Source organism: Macaca fascicularis, chromosome 4 (genome assembly GCF_037993035.2).
Source record: "Macaca fascicularis isolate 582-1 chromosome 4, T2T-MFA8v1.1".
NCBI lineage: Eukaryota > Metazoa > Chordata > Mammalia > Primates > Cercopithecidae > Macaca > Macaca fascicularis.
The window spans coordinates 156,992,502-157,008,091 of NC_088378.1; the positions used below are offsets into that span (position 1 = coordinate 156,992,502).

A 15,590-nucleotide genomic window follows, 5' to 3' on the forward strand; every position below is an offset into this window, starting at 1 on the left:
GGATGATGGAGCAAACTGAAGTTAGTCGTAGGGAGCAAGGTTTTTCCTAGGAGAAACTGTCCAAAAATGTGCCACCCCGAGTACCTCTGTCTTAATCAGTTTTATATTGCTATAAAGGAATACCTGAGACTGGGGAATTTGTGAAAAAGAGATTGACTTCGTTTACAGCTCTGCAGGCTGTGCAAGAAACAGGTGCCAGCATCTGCTCCTGGTGAAGGCCCCAGGCCTCTTTCATTCATGGTGGAAGATGAACAGGAGCCAGAGCTGGCTTGTGCAAAGATCGTATGGCGATAGAGGAAGCAAGGGAGAGCCAGGAGCTGGGGCAGGCTTTTTTTCTTCTTCTTCTTCTTCTTCTTTTCTTCTTCTTCTTCTTCTTCTTCTTCTTCTTCTTCTTCTTCTTCTTCTTCTTCTTCTTCTTCTTCTTCTTCTTCTTCTCCTTCTCCTTCTCCTTCTCCTTCTCCTTCTCCTTCTCCTTCTCCTTCTCCTTCTCCTTCTCCTTCTCCTTCTCCTCCTCCTCCTCCTCCTCCTCCTCCTCCTCCTCCTCCTCCTCCTCCTCCTCCTCCTCCTCCTCCTCCTCCTCCTCCTCCTCCTCCTTCTCCTTCTCCTCCTTCTCCTTCTCCTTCTCCTTCTTCTTTTTAATAACCAGCTGCCGAGGGAACTAATAGAGCAAGAACTCACTACCTTGAGAACAGCACCAAGTCATTCATAAGGGATCCAACCTGTGACCCAAACACCTCCTATTAGGCCCCACCTCCAACAATGGGGATCAAATTTCAACATGAGGTTTGGAGGGGAAAAACATTCCAAGGATAGCATCCTCCCAGCAAGCACATAAAATTCAATATGTGCAAAGCAAATGCATGATTTTTTATTCTTTTGGTGTCTGTTTCCAAGGATCATCCTACTCGTAATGTACTTAAAACAGTGCCTGGAACATAGAAAGCTGTCAGTAAGTCAGCTGCTATGGTTGGGGTGGTGGTTCCTTTTAATATTAATATTGATAACTAGGATAATCCCTAGTCTGGCTAAGAAATAACACCCAACGATAAAGAGCAAATTAGATGATATGGGTGAAAGTGCTCTGCAAATAGGAAGCATTTTACAAAAATAAGGTATTATTATCTCCCTGCCTCAGTGAAAGTGATTAGACAAATGTTTGTAAAGTACAAACCACATGCTCTATTTTGTGCAGAAGAAATTGACGTGATCAGTGTTACCTTATCTGAACTTTGATTCTAACAGACTCTTGCAGTCTAGAGAAGAATGACTGGCAGCAGCTTTCCTCAAGGCGGAGAGATTTTAACCTGCATGGAATTTGTGACGTCTGTTGTGATCCCGACAATTACCCATTGTAATGTTCGCTGAATGAGGCAGTTGACCTGGCCCTCTTCTTAACAGCCTGTTTAAATATTTAGAAAAGAGAATAATGAAACTTGAGAAGTGTGAGGACCTGCTTGGTTTAGGACCAGCCAATGCAAACTTGAGTCCGGTGCAGGAGAGCCCGAGGAGGCGGGTCTTCAAGGGCCCCCAGCCTATGGGATGACTCCGGGCTCAGCTTTGCACCAAGCAGACACTTGACACTATGCCAGACGGTATCTAGGCAGCTCCTTAAGCTGAGTAATGAGACTTGGTTTTTTGGGAACCTTTAATTACCAGTCTAATGTACAAACACATTTCTCTCTAGAGATGTTCATTCAGGCACAGGCTTTGTTCAAAAGGAAAAGCAAGCTGCTTCCTTTCCCTGGCTGAGAAGACATGGATCTAGGATAGGGGAAACCCACCCTCCTCCAGCTCTGACACGCTCACAGAGTACTCACTTTCTTACTCTCTCCCCCAAGGACCCATGAAGTCTCTGATGATGTCTGCGGGGTGACTCTCCCATTGTTTCATCTTTATTCTACCTACGTAATGTAAATAACAACTGTGTTTAGAACATTGTTCGGGGCACTATGAAGATTTACAAAGCAAGAAAACATGGAATCAGCACTTTACAGGGGCACTGAGTCTAATATAGAAAGTGAAAAAAAGTCTAATATAGGAAGAAGTAACATAGTCCAACTGCCTGAACACATTTCTATTTGGTGTTAAAAGGTTTTCTTGCAAAAGATAATGGAAAGGGGCAGAAATAATCATACTACTAGTGGTTATCATTTATTGCATACCATTTTCCAGACACCGTGCTGGGCCTTCTTCCTAAAGTGTCTCTTTAAATCCTCACAAAGACCCATAGGGTAGGAGCTATTTATCACCATTCCCCTTCAGTGATAGTTTTCCTAAGACGAGTTGGTAAGTGGTGGAGCTGGACTGGAACCCTGACAGGAAGACTTTATCTCTATACTCTACTCTCTCAGTTTCTTGACATACATTCGTTAGTTCATTTGACAAACTTTTGAATGAAAGTTTGAATGTGTCAAGGCATTAGGGCTAAAACATTAGAAAAAGCAAAATTTTAAAAATAACACGGGGCGTGGTGGCACACACCTGTAATCCCAGCACTTTGGGAGGCCAAGGTGGGTGGATCATTTGAGGTCAGGAGTTCAACACCAGCCTGGCCAACATGATGAAACCCTGTCTCTACCAAAAATACAAGAATTAGCTGAGTGATAGTGGCGTGCACCTGTAATCCCAGCTACTGGGAAGGCTGAGGCAGGAGAATCGCTTGAACCTGGATGGTGGAGGTTGCAGTGAGCCAAGATCATGCCACTGCACTTCAGTCTGGGTGACAGAGTAAGACTCTGTCTAAAAAAAAAAAAACAAAAAACTAGTCCTGCTGTTTTGGAACTTCCATTACCCACACACTACATCTGCTACCCCCATGTGGTGGCCCAGGTGGTGCAGCATTGCTCAGTCTCACTTCAGAACAATCTGCTTGGTGGAGGGGGCTGGTGGACAGCCTCCATCAGCTGCATCTTCAGATTGGCTGCAGTTTTGTGCAAGGCCATGATGAACACTGCAGGGTACCAGAGGCCAACCATTCCTGACCTCCTTGGGACCTCCCGATGGGCCATCTTTGCTCTGGAGCTCCCCCATCAGTCTGGGGCTGCTCTCTGAAGTTTCTCCCACCCGACCCTCTTTCCTGCATCTCCTCTGTCACAGGTGTCAGCCCTGTATCCTGGTCTGCAGACTTTCCCCACCTACTCCTGCTACTCTCCCCTTTACCCTCTACAATGTTACCCCAATAAATCTCTTGCATGTCAAACTCCATCTTGACATTTGCTTTTCAGAAGACTCAAACTGGAGTCCCTCTTTCACGCTACATCACCGGGAACTGCCTGCTTCTGAAATCAGGGATTCAGACACCCACTGTCTGACCACAGATGCTCATCCTGCCAGCTTGCATGCTCAACCTCTCCTGATTCTTCACCTGCCCAGGTCTTCCTACTCTTAACTGCCTCCACCTGTCTTTACCTCCCTATCTGCTTGGCTTAGTTAGCTAAGCCCACAGTCCCTCTGTTTCATCATTTATCATTGGGTATGATTGACAATTTGTGGGGGATGATTATTTGTTGTTAGATACCCTCTTGCACATTGAGGGCATTTGGCATCCCTGGGTCTTGCCCACTAAATTCCAGTTTGCTCCTCTTCATTCTGAGAACCCAAAACAGCCTTGCCTACTTCCAGACACCACAGCAGGGTGCTACCACCCCTTCTGTCACTGAGAACCCCTGATTTATTCTCTTGTCCATTTCCCTTGCCTATTGTCCTTCCATCATAGCGACCTGAAAACACCCCAAGCCTGCATGACTAGAGCTGACCAACTGCGTCCTGGCTGTGAGCAAGTGCCCGAGTACTGCCAAGCACAATCTTACAGTTGTACAGATTGATCCCACTGTCAGTTCCCGGTCACTAATCCCAAACAGGGCCCCAGTGCTGATGGCAATCTAGTGAGCTTGACCTTTCATTCTCCAGATGACCATTAAGACCTTCTCCATTCTCCCCAAATCTCCAACCCTCACCCCCTACAAACCTAGAAATTTTGTCTGTTACTGCACAGACTAAATACCGCAGCCCATCTGTCCTCCCATTCCTGCCCACAACAGCTAATCCCTAATGCATCGGCTGTCTCTGCCTCATCCTTCCCTCCCATGGCAGTGGAAGAGGTGTTCTCTCTTCTCTCTAGAACCATCTCCCCATCTGGAGCCCACTCCCTGCTACATTTGCACAGCCATTGAAGTGTGTAAGCATTCCCTCTCCTCTATCTTCCCTCTCCCCTAAGTCTTCTCATTTCACCTCCTGACCATTCAAACATGTGCTTCTTTCTCCCATATAAAACAAATTCACCAAGTGTGGTACCCCACCCCTGTCATCCCAGCACTTTGGGAGGCTGAGGCAGGCGGATCACTTGAGTCCAGGAGTTTGAAACAAGCCTGGGCAGCATAGTGAAATCCCATCTCTACAAAAAACACAAAAGTTAGCTGGGCATGGTGGCATGCACCTGTGGTCCCAACTACCTGGGGGGCTAAAGTGGGAGGATCACTTGAGCCCAGAGGCAGAGGTGCCAGTGAACTGCACTAATGCACTGCAGCCTGGATGACCTGGATGACAGAGCGAGACTCTGTCAAAAAAAAAAAGAAAAGAAAAAAAAAAAAAGAAAAAGGAAAAAAAAAACACGCAAAAATTCATCATTTAGATAAAATATGCAATACTACCTCACATAACACCTCACTAATGTTTCATGATGAGGAGTGACTTAGCTTGACTAAAGATTTTTTATAAACTCCCCTCCTTTAATCCTTCATCACTTCCAGAGATGGTTAAGCCTCTTTTAAGACTGCCTCTTCTCATGGTGTCTATTTTCTTATCTCTCCCTCATCCCTGGACCTCCCTAATCTGACCCTATTGTCATCACTGCAACCAAACCTGCTCTTTCCAAGGTTACCGAGACCAGACTCCACAGGCACATTCAGTCCTCAGTTTGCCGGACCTCCTGGCAGTACTTGCCCGTTCATCCATTCTTAAAGAACCACTTTCTACCTCTGGCTTCTATAACACCAACACCTCCTGGTTTCCTCCTACCTTCTTTCCATCTTCCCGTGATGGCCAGCTTGCATTTCTAATCACCTCTCAAAAACTGGTGTTTCTAAAGCTTTTGCCCCAGGGCCTCCTTTCCTCTCATCCTTCAAATTCTCTCTTGGCGATATCTCCCAGGATGATCTCATTCTATATCCGCATGCTAACATTACTCATAAATTGCCAGCCCAGTCCTTTCTCCTTGACCCCAGACCTGTATCATCTGAGTGCCATGCATGTATTTGCACCTGCATTTATTGTAGGGTCTACAAACTCACTACTTCCATACTGGTTAATTTTCAGTTGCTGAGAGCGTAATGCATTGTAGACATTGTAAGCAGAAAGGGGCTTCTACAGGAAATTGCCTGTTTAGAAGTTGTAGGAAGGGCTGAAGAAGACTCCAGGCTTCCAGGAATAGCACCCAGAATACCACTGCAGAATTAACCCTCTAGGGGAAGTTCTATCTTTGCCACAGGCAGGAAGCTAAGGAATTAGAAACCTGCTGTTCCAAATGTAGGCCTAGCTCTGATGCAGACGTCAGGCAGCTATGGCCTGAAGCGTTGGACCCAGAGTCATTTAACTCGCTAGATTTGCATCAGCAGAATGGACGCCCCAGGCTCTGCTGCCTCTTTCTCCACCTGACTCACTTCTGGATTCAAGACGCATGGGTGTGTAGCTGATTGAGGACCTGAACCACATTTGAGTCCTGAATTGTAAGAGGGTGTGGGGAATGTTGTTTTGGCTTTCTAGACTCCATAGTGTGAGGTGGATCATGAGAAGGAGCATAGAATAGAGGTCAAGTGATCTAGTCTGCAGTGTCCCTCCCAAAATCTAAGAGCTCATGGTTTCCCCAACAGATACCTTCACTCCTAACATCCTCTATTTCTGTAGAGTGTGCCCCTCCACCAGTTGGTCAAGTCTGAAACTGGAAGTGATGCCCCTGCTCTATTCTCCTCAGATGCATACCCAGGTTGCACCAGTTCCACACCTACATATGTTTTGATTCCTTATCATTTATCTGTTCCACACCTCTATCATCTCTCACCTGAACGACAATAACAGCATCTTAGCCAGTCTTTCTGCATCCATCTTTGCCCTTTTCTAATGCATTCTCCACAACATAGCCAGAGAAATCTTAGGAAAAATAAATATGAACATAACACTTCTCTGAGGTTTTGAACCTCAAGGGCTCATTTAACATGTGTCCTCCGTGCAGGCGGGGACTAAGTCTCACTGATAGCCGCATGCAACTCCAGAGCCTAATGCGGTACCTGGCACAGAGTAAATATTATTGTTTTTGTGGCAAAAGGTTTTGCCCTTTTCTAGCCAAACAACTCCATCTACATCCGGTAATCTGCAAGGTTTCTTTCTGTGTGATTGTAAGCAGTCTCTTAGCAAGAGAAGTGCAGTGTTTAACACTGTGGGTCAGACTGCATCCTTGTTGTGTGGAGTTAATTTCCCAAGATAAAGTTGCCTCTTAGAAATGAACGTATTTCCTTCCTTCCTTCCTTCCTTCCTTCCTTCCTTCCTTCCTTCCTTCCTTCCTTCCTTCCTTCCTTCTTTCCTTCCTCCTTCTTTTCCTTCCTTTCCTTCTTTTCCTTCTTTTCCTTCCTTTCCTTCCTTCCTTCCTTCCTTTGGTCTCACTCTGTCACCGAGTCTGGAGTACAGTGGCATGATCACAGCTCACTGCAGCCTCAACCTCCCGGGCTCAAGCAATCCTCCCATCTCAGCTTCCCGAGTAGCTGGGACCACAGGCATGTGCCACCATGCTTGGCTAATTTTTGTAGAGAAGGGGTTTCACTGTGTTGCCCAGGCTGGTCTTGAACTCCTGCACTCAAGCAATCCACCCACCTTGGCCTCCCAAAGTGCTGGGATTACAGGCGGGAGCCACCACACCCGGCCCTTATCCTCTTTCCTTTTCCACTCTACTTGGCCTCTTTTCTCTCCCCTCTCCTACCCCTTCTTATTTAATATCCGTTTTCTTGCAATCTAGTGGAAACCTACAGGGCCCTCCTATTGGCCCTGCTCTCCTGGAAACCAGGGATTTTTATGTCAAAACTTGCACTATATGAGTGAGGATTAATTTAATGCTTCTGTTATAAAATGCTCTCTTTCCTCCCACAAGCTGTTTTCATCTGAAACTTGTGCTCCATATCTCAAGATTTCTCTTAGAGCCAGGATTCCTCCAGCCCCAGACAGCTATGCACTATGGTGGCAGTTTCTCTCTGACAGTGTTTTTTGGAAAGTCTTTTAATAATCCCAAAGCACATTGTTGGAATCAGACTCAGAATGTCCCCGGAGGAATAAACAGGCTGTGAACAGGCTTCAGAAGAAAATGGCAACTTTGTTCTAAGAATTCTTACTTTTACATCATGATCAAAACGGTACCTCATCAGCACCAGGCACACACAGACATGTGGGCCACGGGATGCCTGGAGGGAGGAATCCTGAGATGTCCTCATGGTGTTCATCAGCCTCCTGTGTGGAACCACTGCCTGTTGCTTCTTAATCTCTTCTTAATCTAATCTCTTGGTTGGATGTTGCTCCAGAAGGTGAAAGCGAGCACAGGAGCTAAAGGATGCCAAAAGATTCCAAAGGAGCAATGCTCATCTCCTGCTTTTATACTTATTAGTATGATCTACAGTGGACGCTTGCTCCTCGTGGCTAAGAGGGCTGCTTCCTGCAGCTGGGAAGGGACTTCTTGATCCTTAATGACTTCCTTGCTCCACTTCTTATAGCAGGGAACCTTGTGCCATAAGCAGAACTCTCAAGCATTTCTTCTAAACACCTTGAGTTAAAAGGTGTGTGTGTCCTTTTAAGGTTAGGTGCTATTTGATGACCTTTTAGTTTTCTGGGACTCACCTATTAATTTGCTAAGGTAAGGTCATTTACTCATGCATTTACTGTTAATTTCATCAATTCATTTACAAACAGTAACTGAGTACTTACTCTAAACTCTACTGTAAGAATCCATCGATAAATAGAACATGATCTAGGCTTGAAGGTGAGATACAGACCCCAAATCCAGGAATTATAATACAGTATGAAAAGGGGTCCCCTTGGAATGAGTATGGGATGTGATCAGTATAAGTGCACATGAGCAGGACACCTAACCTAGTGTTGGGAAGGGAAGGGAAGGGAAGGGAAGGCTTCAGAGAGGATGTAACCTTGAAACCAGGAACTAAAGCACTTGATCAGAGAGATCCTACTCAGAAGTCCAGGGCAGGTTTGGAGTCAGATGGGCTGTGTGTTTGAAACGCAGTTATATGGTTTGGATGCTTGTCCCCTCCAAAGCTCACGCTGAAATGTGATTTCCAGTGTTGCAAGACGGCCCTGGTGGGAAGTGATTGGATCATGGGAGCGGATTTGTCCCTCGCTGTTCTCGTGATATTGAGAGAGTTCTCACGAGACCTGGCTGTTTAAAAGTGTATGGCACCTCCTCCCTCACACTCTTGCTCCTGCCCCTGCCATGTGTCGTGCCTGCTCCTGCTTCACCCTGTGCCATGATTGTGAGCTCCCTGAGGCGCTCACCAGAAGCAGATGCTGCAGCCGTGTTTGGCACAGCCTGCAGAACTGTAAACCTGTTAAACCTGTTTTCTTTTCTTTTTTTTTTTTCTTTCTTTCTAAACGTTATCCTTTCTTTTAAAATTTTACTTTAAGTTCTGGGATACATGTGCTGAACGTGCATGTTTGTTACATAGGTATACATGTGCCATGGTGGTTTGCTGCACCTATCAACCCATCATATTGGTTTTAAGCCTCACATGCATTAGGTATTTGCCCTAATGCTCTCCCTCTCGTTGCCCCCAACCCCACGACAGGCCCTGGTATGTGATGTTCCCCTCCCCGTGTCCATGTGTTCTCCATTGTTCAACTTCCACTTATGAGTGAGAACATGGGGTGTTTGGTTTCTGGTCCTGTGTTAGTTTGCAGAGAACGACGGCTTCCAGCTTTATGCATGTCCCTGCAAAGAACATGAACTCATCTTTTTTTATAGCTGCATAGTATTCCATGGTATGTATGTGCCACATTTTCTTTATCCAGTCTATCATTGATGGACATTTGGGTTGGTTCCATGTCTTTGCTATTGTAAATAGTGCTGCAATAAACATTTGTGTGCATGTGTCTTTATAGTAGAATGATTTATAATCCTTTGGGTATCTACCAAATAATGGGATTGCTGGGTCAAATGGTATTTCTGGATCTAGATCCTTGAGGAATCACCACATTGCCTTCCACAATGTAAACCTCTTTTCTTTACAAATTACCCAGTCTCAGGTATTTCTTTCTTTTTTTTTTTTTTTGGAAACAAAGTCTTGCTCTGTCACCCAGGCTGGAGTGCAGTGGCATGACCTTGGCTCACAGAAACCTCTGCCTCCCGGGTTCAAGCAATTATCCTGCTTCAGCCTCCTGAGTAGCTGGGATTACAGGTTCACGCCACCACACCCAGCTAATTTTTTGTATTTTAGTAGAGATGGGTTTTCACCGTGTTGCCCAGGCTGGTCTTGAACCCTGAGCTCAGGCAATCTGCCCGCCTCGGCCTTGCAAAGTGCTGGGATTACAGGCGTGAGCCACCACGCCTGGCCTCAGGTATTTCTTTATAGTGACACAAGAATGGCCAAAAACATCCAGCTCTATCCTTTCATGCCTGGGTAGGTGAGGCAAGGCCTCAAGTCTTACTCAGCAAGCATAAACTGAGGATGTCACACCACTGTGAAAACCAAATGAGACCATAGTCTGTTTCAGTCTTTCACAAACATGGTGGGGTTGGCAAAGAAGATCTCAAAGTGACCTATAAGGCCCGGTGGAATTTGGTCCCCCTTTACCTCTGACCTCAGCACCTGCTACTCTCCCCTCCCGCCTCCTCTGCAGCTCATCAGGCCCTTTCTATTCCTCAGACACTCCAGACCTGCCTCTCATCTCTCCGGCCTGGTGTGCTCTTCCCTAGCTAACTGCATGGCCTACCTCCTTGCTTCTCTCAATGTCACCTTCTCACTGGGGTCTTCTCTGACCATGATGCTAGGTGGAATAATGGCCTTCCAATGATATCCATGTCCTAATTCCCAGAACCTGCTACCTTACGTGGCAGAGGCACTTTGCAGTCATAGTTAAGCTAAGGATATTGAGATGAGAGATGATCCTGGATAATTTAGGTGCGCCCATTGTACTCATGAGTCTTTACAAGAGGGAGGCAGGAGATAGAGTCAGAGAAGGAGATATGATGGTGGAAACAGCATCAGAGAAAAATATGAATCTGCCACACTGCTGGCTTGGAAGATACAGGAAGGGGCTATGAGCCAAGGGATGGGGGCAGCCTCACAAGCTTAAAAAGTCAAGGAAGTGGATTCTCCCCTAAACCTTCCAAAAGGAACACAGTCCTGCCGACTCCTTGATTTTAGGACTTCTGACCTCTAGAACAGAAAGATAAAAATAAATTTTTGTTGTTTAAGGACTGTGTTTATGGTCATTTGTTTCAGCAGCCCTGGGGAACTTACCACTCTATTTAAAACCATCTCATTCTTACCCTCTCCTCATTCCTCATTTCCCTATTTCATTTTTCTCCATAGCCCATGTTATTATCTGACTGTAATTTTTCTTTTTTTTTTTTGAGACAGAATCTCACTCTGTCACCAGGCTGGAGTGCAATGGGGTGATTTCGGCTCACTATAACCTCTGCCTCCCGGGTTCAAGTGATTCTCCTGGCTCAGCCTCCAGAGTAGCTGGGACTACAGGAGCACGCCACCATGCCTGGCTAATTTTTGTATTTTTAGTAGAGACGGGGTTTCACCGTGTTAGCCAGGATGGTCTCGATCTCTTGACCTTGTGAACTGCCCACCTCGGCCTCCCAAAGTGCTGGGATTACAGGCGTGAGCCACTGTGCCCGGCCCTGACTATTATTTTTATGTTTCACATGTTTATTTGTTTATTGTCTCTCTCCTATCACTGTAATAGAAGCCATGAATCCAGGACTTTTCTTCATTTACTCTCATATCTCCAGGGGCTGGAATAGTGCCTGGCACACAGCAGGAACTCAATGAACGTGTGTTGAATTAATGAATCAATGACCCTCCCCTCCTTCCCTGCATTTCCACGATATTAGAAATGAAGGGATCAGACTCTTTCCTGATGCTGTATTAATAAGTTTAATTAGCATAACAGTAATTCACTCACTCGTACCGTATATGAAGCTGCCAAAGCACCTTTGCTGTGCTGCCAGATGCCCATGCTGCACCAAGTCCATTATTGACTGAAATGATGGCTTCCTCCTGCAAACATCTGCAACTCCCTTTTCCCCCACCCTCTTGAGGCCTTGAGTTTTTACTGGTTATCTCAACAGTGGGTCAGATCAGACATTTAAATGCTGCTGAATTTTACCCACGGTCATCTAGCGAAAGAGAGTTTATATCTGCATCTACAGGCAACTTCTTTTTATCCCTTTCTCTCAACTATTTTTTCTAGAGAGTAACAGCTCACATCTATTGGGGGCTTACTATGTGCCCCTCCGTAAGCTGTCCTAAGTGCTTTATATGCATGTCTTTTTAATCCTCACATCTGTGACGGAGGGGCTCCTATTTGGCCCTGTTTCGCAGATGGGAAAACCGAGTAAGGGAGAAAAAACTGATTTGCTCACAGTCATGCAGCTGGGAAGGTCTGAGCTCAGATCTGAATCCAGGCAGTCTTGTGTCAGAACTTGCCTTACTAATTTCTTTTCTTTTCTTTTTAAACAAAGGAAGGAGGTTTATTGGACTTACAGTTCCATGTGGCTGGGGAGGCCTCACAATCATGGTGGAAGGGGAAAGGCACATCTCACATGGCAGCAGACAATAGAAGAAAGCCTGTGCAGGAAAACTCACCCTTATAATCACCATCAGATCTCGTGATACTATCATGAGAACAGCACGGGAAAGACCTGCCCCCGTGATTCAATTACCTCCTACCACGCCCCTTCCACAACATGTGGGAATTCAAGGTGAGATCTAGGTGGAGACATAGCCAAACCATATCATTCCACCCCGACCCCTCCCAAATCTCATGTCCTCACATTTTCAAAACCATGTCTTGCCTTCCCAAAAGTCCCCCAAAGTCTTAACTCATTTCAGCATTAACTCAAAAGTCCACAGTCCAAAGTCTCATCTGAGACAAGGCAAGTCCCTTCCACCTATGAGCCTATAAAATCAAAAGCAAGTTAGTTACTTCCTAGATACAATGGGGGTAAAGGCATTGGGTAAATACAGCCATTCCGTATGGGAGGAATTGCCCAAAACAAAGGGCCTATAGACCTCATGCAAGTCCAAAATCCAGCAGGGTGGTCAAATCTTAAAGCTCCAAAATGATCTTCTTTGATTCCATGTTTTGCATCCAGGTCACGCTGATGCAAGAGGTAGGTTCCCATGGTCTTGGGAAGCTCTGCCCCTGGTTTGCCTTACTAATTTCCACCCCTGACTTTTCTTTCAGGAGGATCCTGACAGATCACATCCTGTTTACAAAGTTTTTTTTTTTCTCCAACCAGTCCACAGATACATTTCCCATGCATTCTCTTGAGGTTTTAAGGGGATTAATAAATAACACCCTTCTCTTCAGAATCACAATTCAGAACTGTCTTAGTCTGTTTGTGCTGCTATAACAAAATACCATACACCAAGTAGCTGGCAAACAACAGAAATTGATTTCTCACAGTTTTGGAGGCTGGGAAGTCCAAGAGCAAGGCAGATTCGTTACATGGTGAGGGCCACTTCTCGGTTCATTGATGGCCATTTTCTCACTGTGAACTAACATGGTAGAAAGGGCAAGGGATGTCTCTGGCACCTTTTTTGTAAGGGCACAAGTCCCATTCATGAGTAATCTTCCTCCCTGACCTAATCACTTCCCAAGAGCCCCACCTCCTAAAGTATGACACTGGGGATTAGGATTTGACCTATGAACTTGGAGGGGAGGGACACAAACGTTCAGACCATAGCAAGAACTGAGAGAGAGATAGAGAGGATCCGATAGGTGGAGATCAAAATTTGAGCTTCATCCTGATGAATTCCAGGTTAGAGGATGTGGCTGTGGTATAAGTGACGAAGCAGGCCTGTGAATACTTCAGCCATACTGCTCCCTGACTCTGCTCCCCAGTCTAGACTTTGGGACACTCCACATGAAAGAAAACTCTGGTCTGCAGAGCTGACACTTTTATCCAGCATTACTGCTTCATGCTGGACAGAGACAGAGAGAGACAGGAAAAAGTCAAATCTCCTGGTGTTAGATTTCAGTCTTTGAACAGCACCATTCAATTGTGTTCATTTTGGGGGGCTGCTGTAACAAAACTGGGCACCTGATAGGAACAGGAACTTATTCCCTCATAGCTCTGATAGCCAGAAGTCCAAAATCAAGATGTTAGCAGGACCACACTTCCTTGTTCAGCATCTAGTGGCTGTCAGCATTCTTTGGCTTATGGTTACATCGCCCCAGTATCTGCCTGTGTGGCCATACTGCCTTCTGTGTGTCTTCTCTCTGCATGTGTCTCAAATCTCCCTCTGCCTCTCTTTTATAAGCGTGCTTGCAATGGTGTTTAGGGCCCACCTGGATGATCCAAAGTAATCTGTTACAGAGTGAATTCCGTCCCCCAAAATTCAAGTTAAAGCCCTGACGATCCCCGACCCACAGTGTGACTGTATTTGAAGATAAGGCATTTTAAAAGGTAACTAAGGTTAAATGAGGTTATATGAGTGGGGCCCTACTTCTACAGGACTGGTATCCTTATAAGAAGAAGAGACAGTAGGAGTGCCCATGTACAGAGGAATGGTCATGTGAGGACACAGCAAGAATGCAGCTATCTTCAAGTCAGAGAGAGGTCTTCAGAGAAACCAGCCTTGTCAGCCCCTTGATCGTGGACATCCAGCCTCTAGAACTGTGAGAAAATAAATTTCTGTTGTTTAAGTCCCACAGTCTGTGGTATTTTGTTACAGAAGTCCTAAGAGACAAATAATACCTCTTTATCTTGGAATCCTTAATCACACGGCAAAGACCCCTTTCCCACATAAGGTAACATTTACAAGAGCCAAGGATTAAGACTTAATATGTTTGAATTGCTATTATTCAACGTACACTGAAAATCATGAACACAAGCCGTTAACTCATATCTCCTCCTGGGGAGGAGTGGATAAGGAGAGAGACAAGAGGTGAGGGCTGTGGTTACTTGCTGATCTAGTCATAGTCCTGGGAATATGAGGAGCAGGCAGTGAACGCTCCCTCAAGTGCCCCCCATAAACCACTGGTGCACCAAAAGTTTTCTGTTTATTTATATCCATTTGGAGAACTCCTAACCTGATGTGTGACATAGTAAGTACTTAGTAAATAATAGGTGCCCTCCCTGATTAAGCCCATTCCAAATCTGCTGAGCCAGATCGTCTTTCTCCAGCACACTCACAACCACTTCCCCTTTTCAGCACACAGGCTCTGCCCAGCAAATCACCAAAATGGAGGTGAGAAGACCTAGTAGAGCCTGATACACGAATCTTGCCACAGAGTCAGAAATCAAGGCAGTAAATGACCAAGGCTGGAATCTACCTCCAACAGGATCACAACTGCTGAATCAGCAAATAAACGTTTTTGGAACCTGGTACTTGCCACTTGGCATTGTGCCACTGATAGTAAGTCAAACAGACATGCTCCCCAGCCTGTAGCAATCAGAAGTCCAAGACAGACAGGATTGACCTGCCTAGGCATGGTAAGAACAGGGCAATAGCTGTCATGTATTAATAAGGGGAGACCTGTTACAAGCTTGTGTTTGTAACACCCAAAGCACAGATTAAGTAGAAATTGCCTTTAAGTGAGTTTCTGCGAGGCTTATACATTGCACAAGGAGAGGAGAGGAGAGAGTTTTTAGTTTTTCCTGGCATAGGGACTGACTGAAATCAGGAGTGGGATCAATTATTAGTTCTGCCTCAGCACCTCAGTACCCTTTCTCCCACACTGCCTTCCAAAGTAGCCTATATAAGAACGGTGGGAATTCTATAGATTTTGGGGAAACAAATGAACCAAATTTTTTAGCATCTGCTATGAGCAAAGCACTAGGCAAGCTAGAAAACACCAAGCAATATAGACTCGGCAACCAACAAGAGCATGTTGAACCCCTAAGTCGGTGTCATGGGTGCAAATAAATAGCCGATCTGCTTGCCATGTGGCCAGAACCAAAAAAAATACAAACCCAGGAATCCAGTCCTATATGTAATGTTCAGTGCTTTATCTGTGTTATCTCTACCCACGAATTAGGTAGTATCATCTCCACCTTAAAAATGAGGCTGGGGGACTCAGAATGACCGTCATGAGCAACTGCCATTTATTGAGCTCTTACTGCATGCTAAGCAATTTCAGTCCATCATGTCAGGTCCCTGTGTGGTAATGCAGTGGTTAAGGAAGCAGACTCAGGGAGCCAGACTGCCTGGTTCAAATCCCAGCTGTACCCCCTTGACAGTGGGGTAACTGTGGGAGAGTTACCCCCATGTGCTTCAGTTGAGTTATTGGAAATGGGATAATAATACTACCTAGTTTACAGGATTGTTAAAAGGACCAAAGGAGTAAGTACATATAAAGCAACA

The 15,590-nt window shown here is 45.5% G+C and overlaps 1 long non-coding RNA gene across 2 annotated transcripts in view; it reads right to left on the minus strand.

Annotated features, from left to right (window-relative positions):
* Nucleotides 1–15,590, minus strand: part of LOC123572896 (uncharacterized) — a 187,695-nt gene that overhangs the window by 24,743 nt on the left and 147,362 nt on the right. The window lies entirely within an intron of this gene.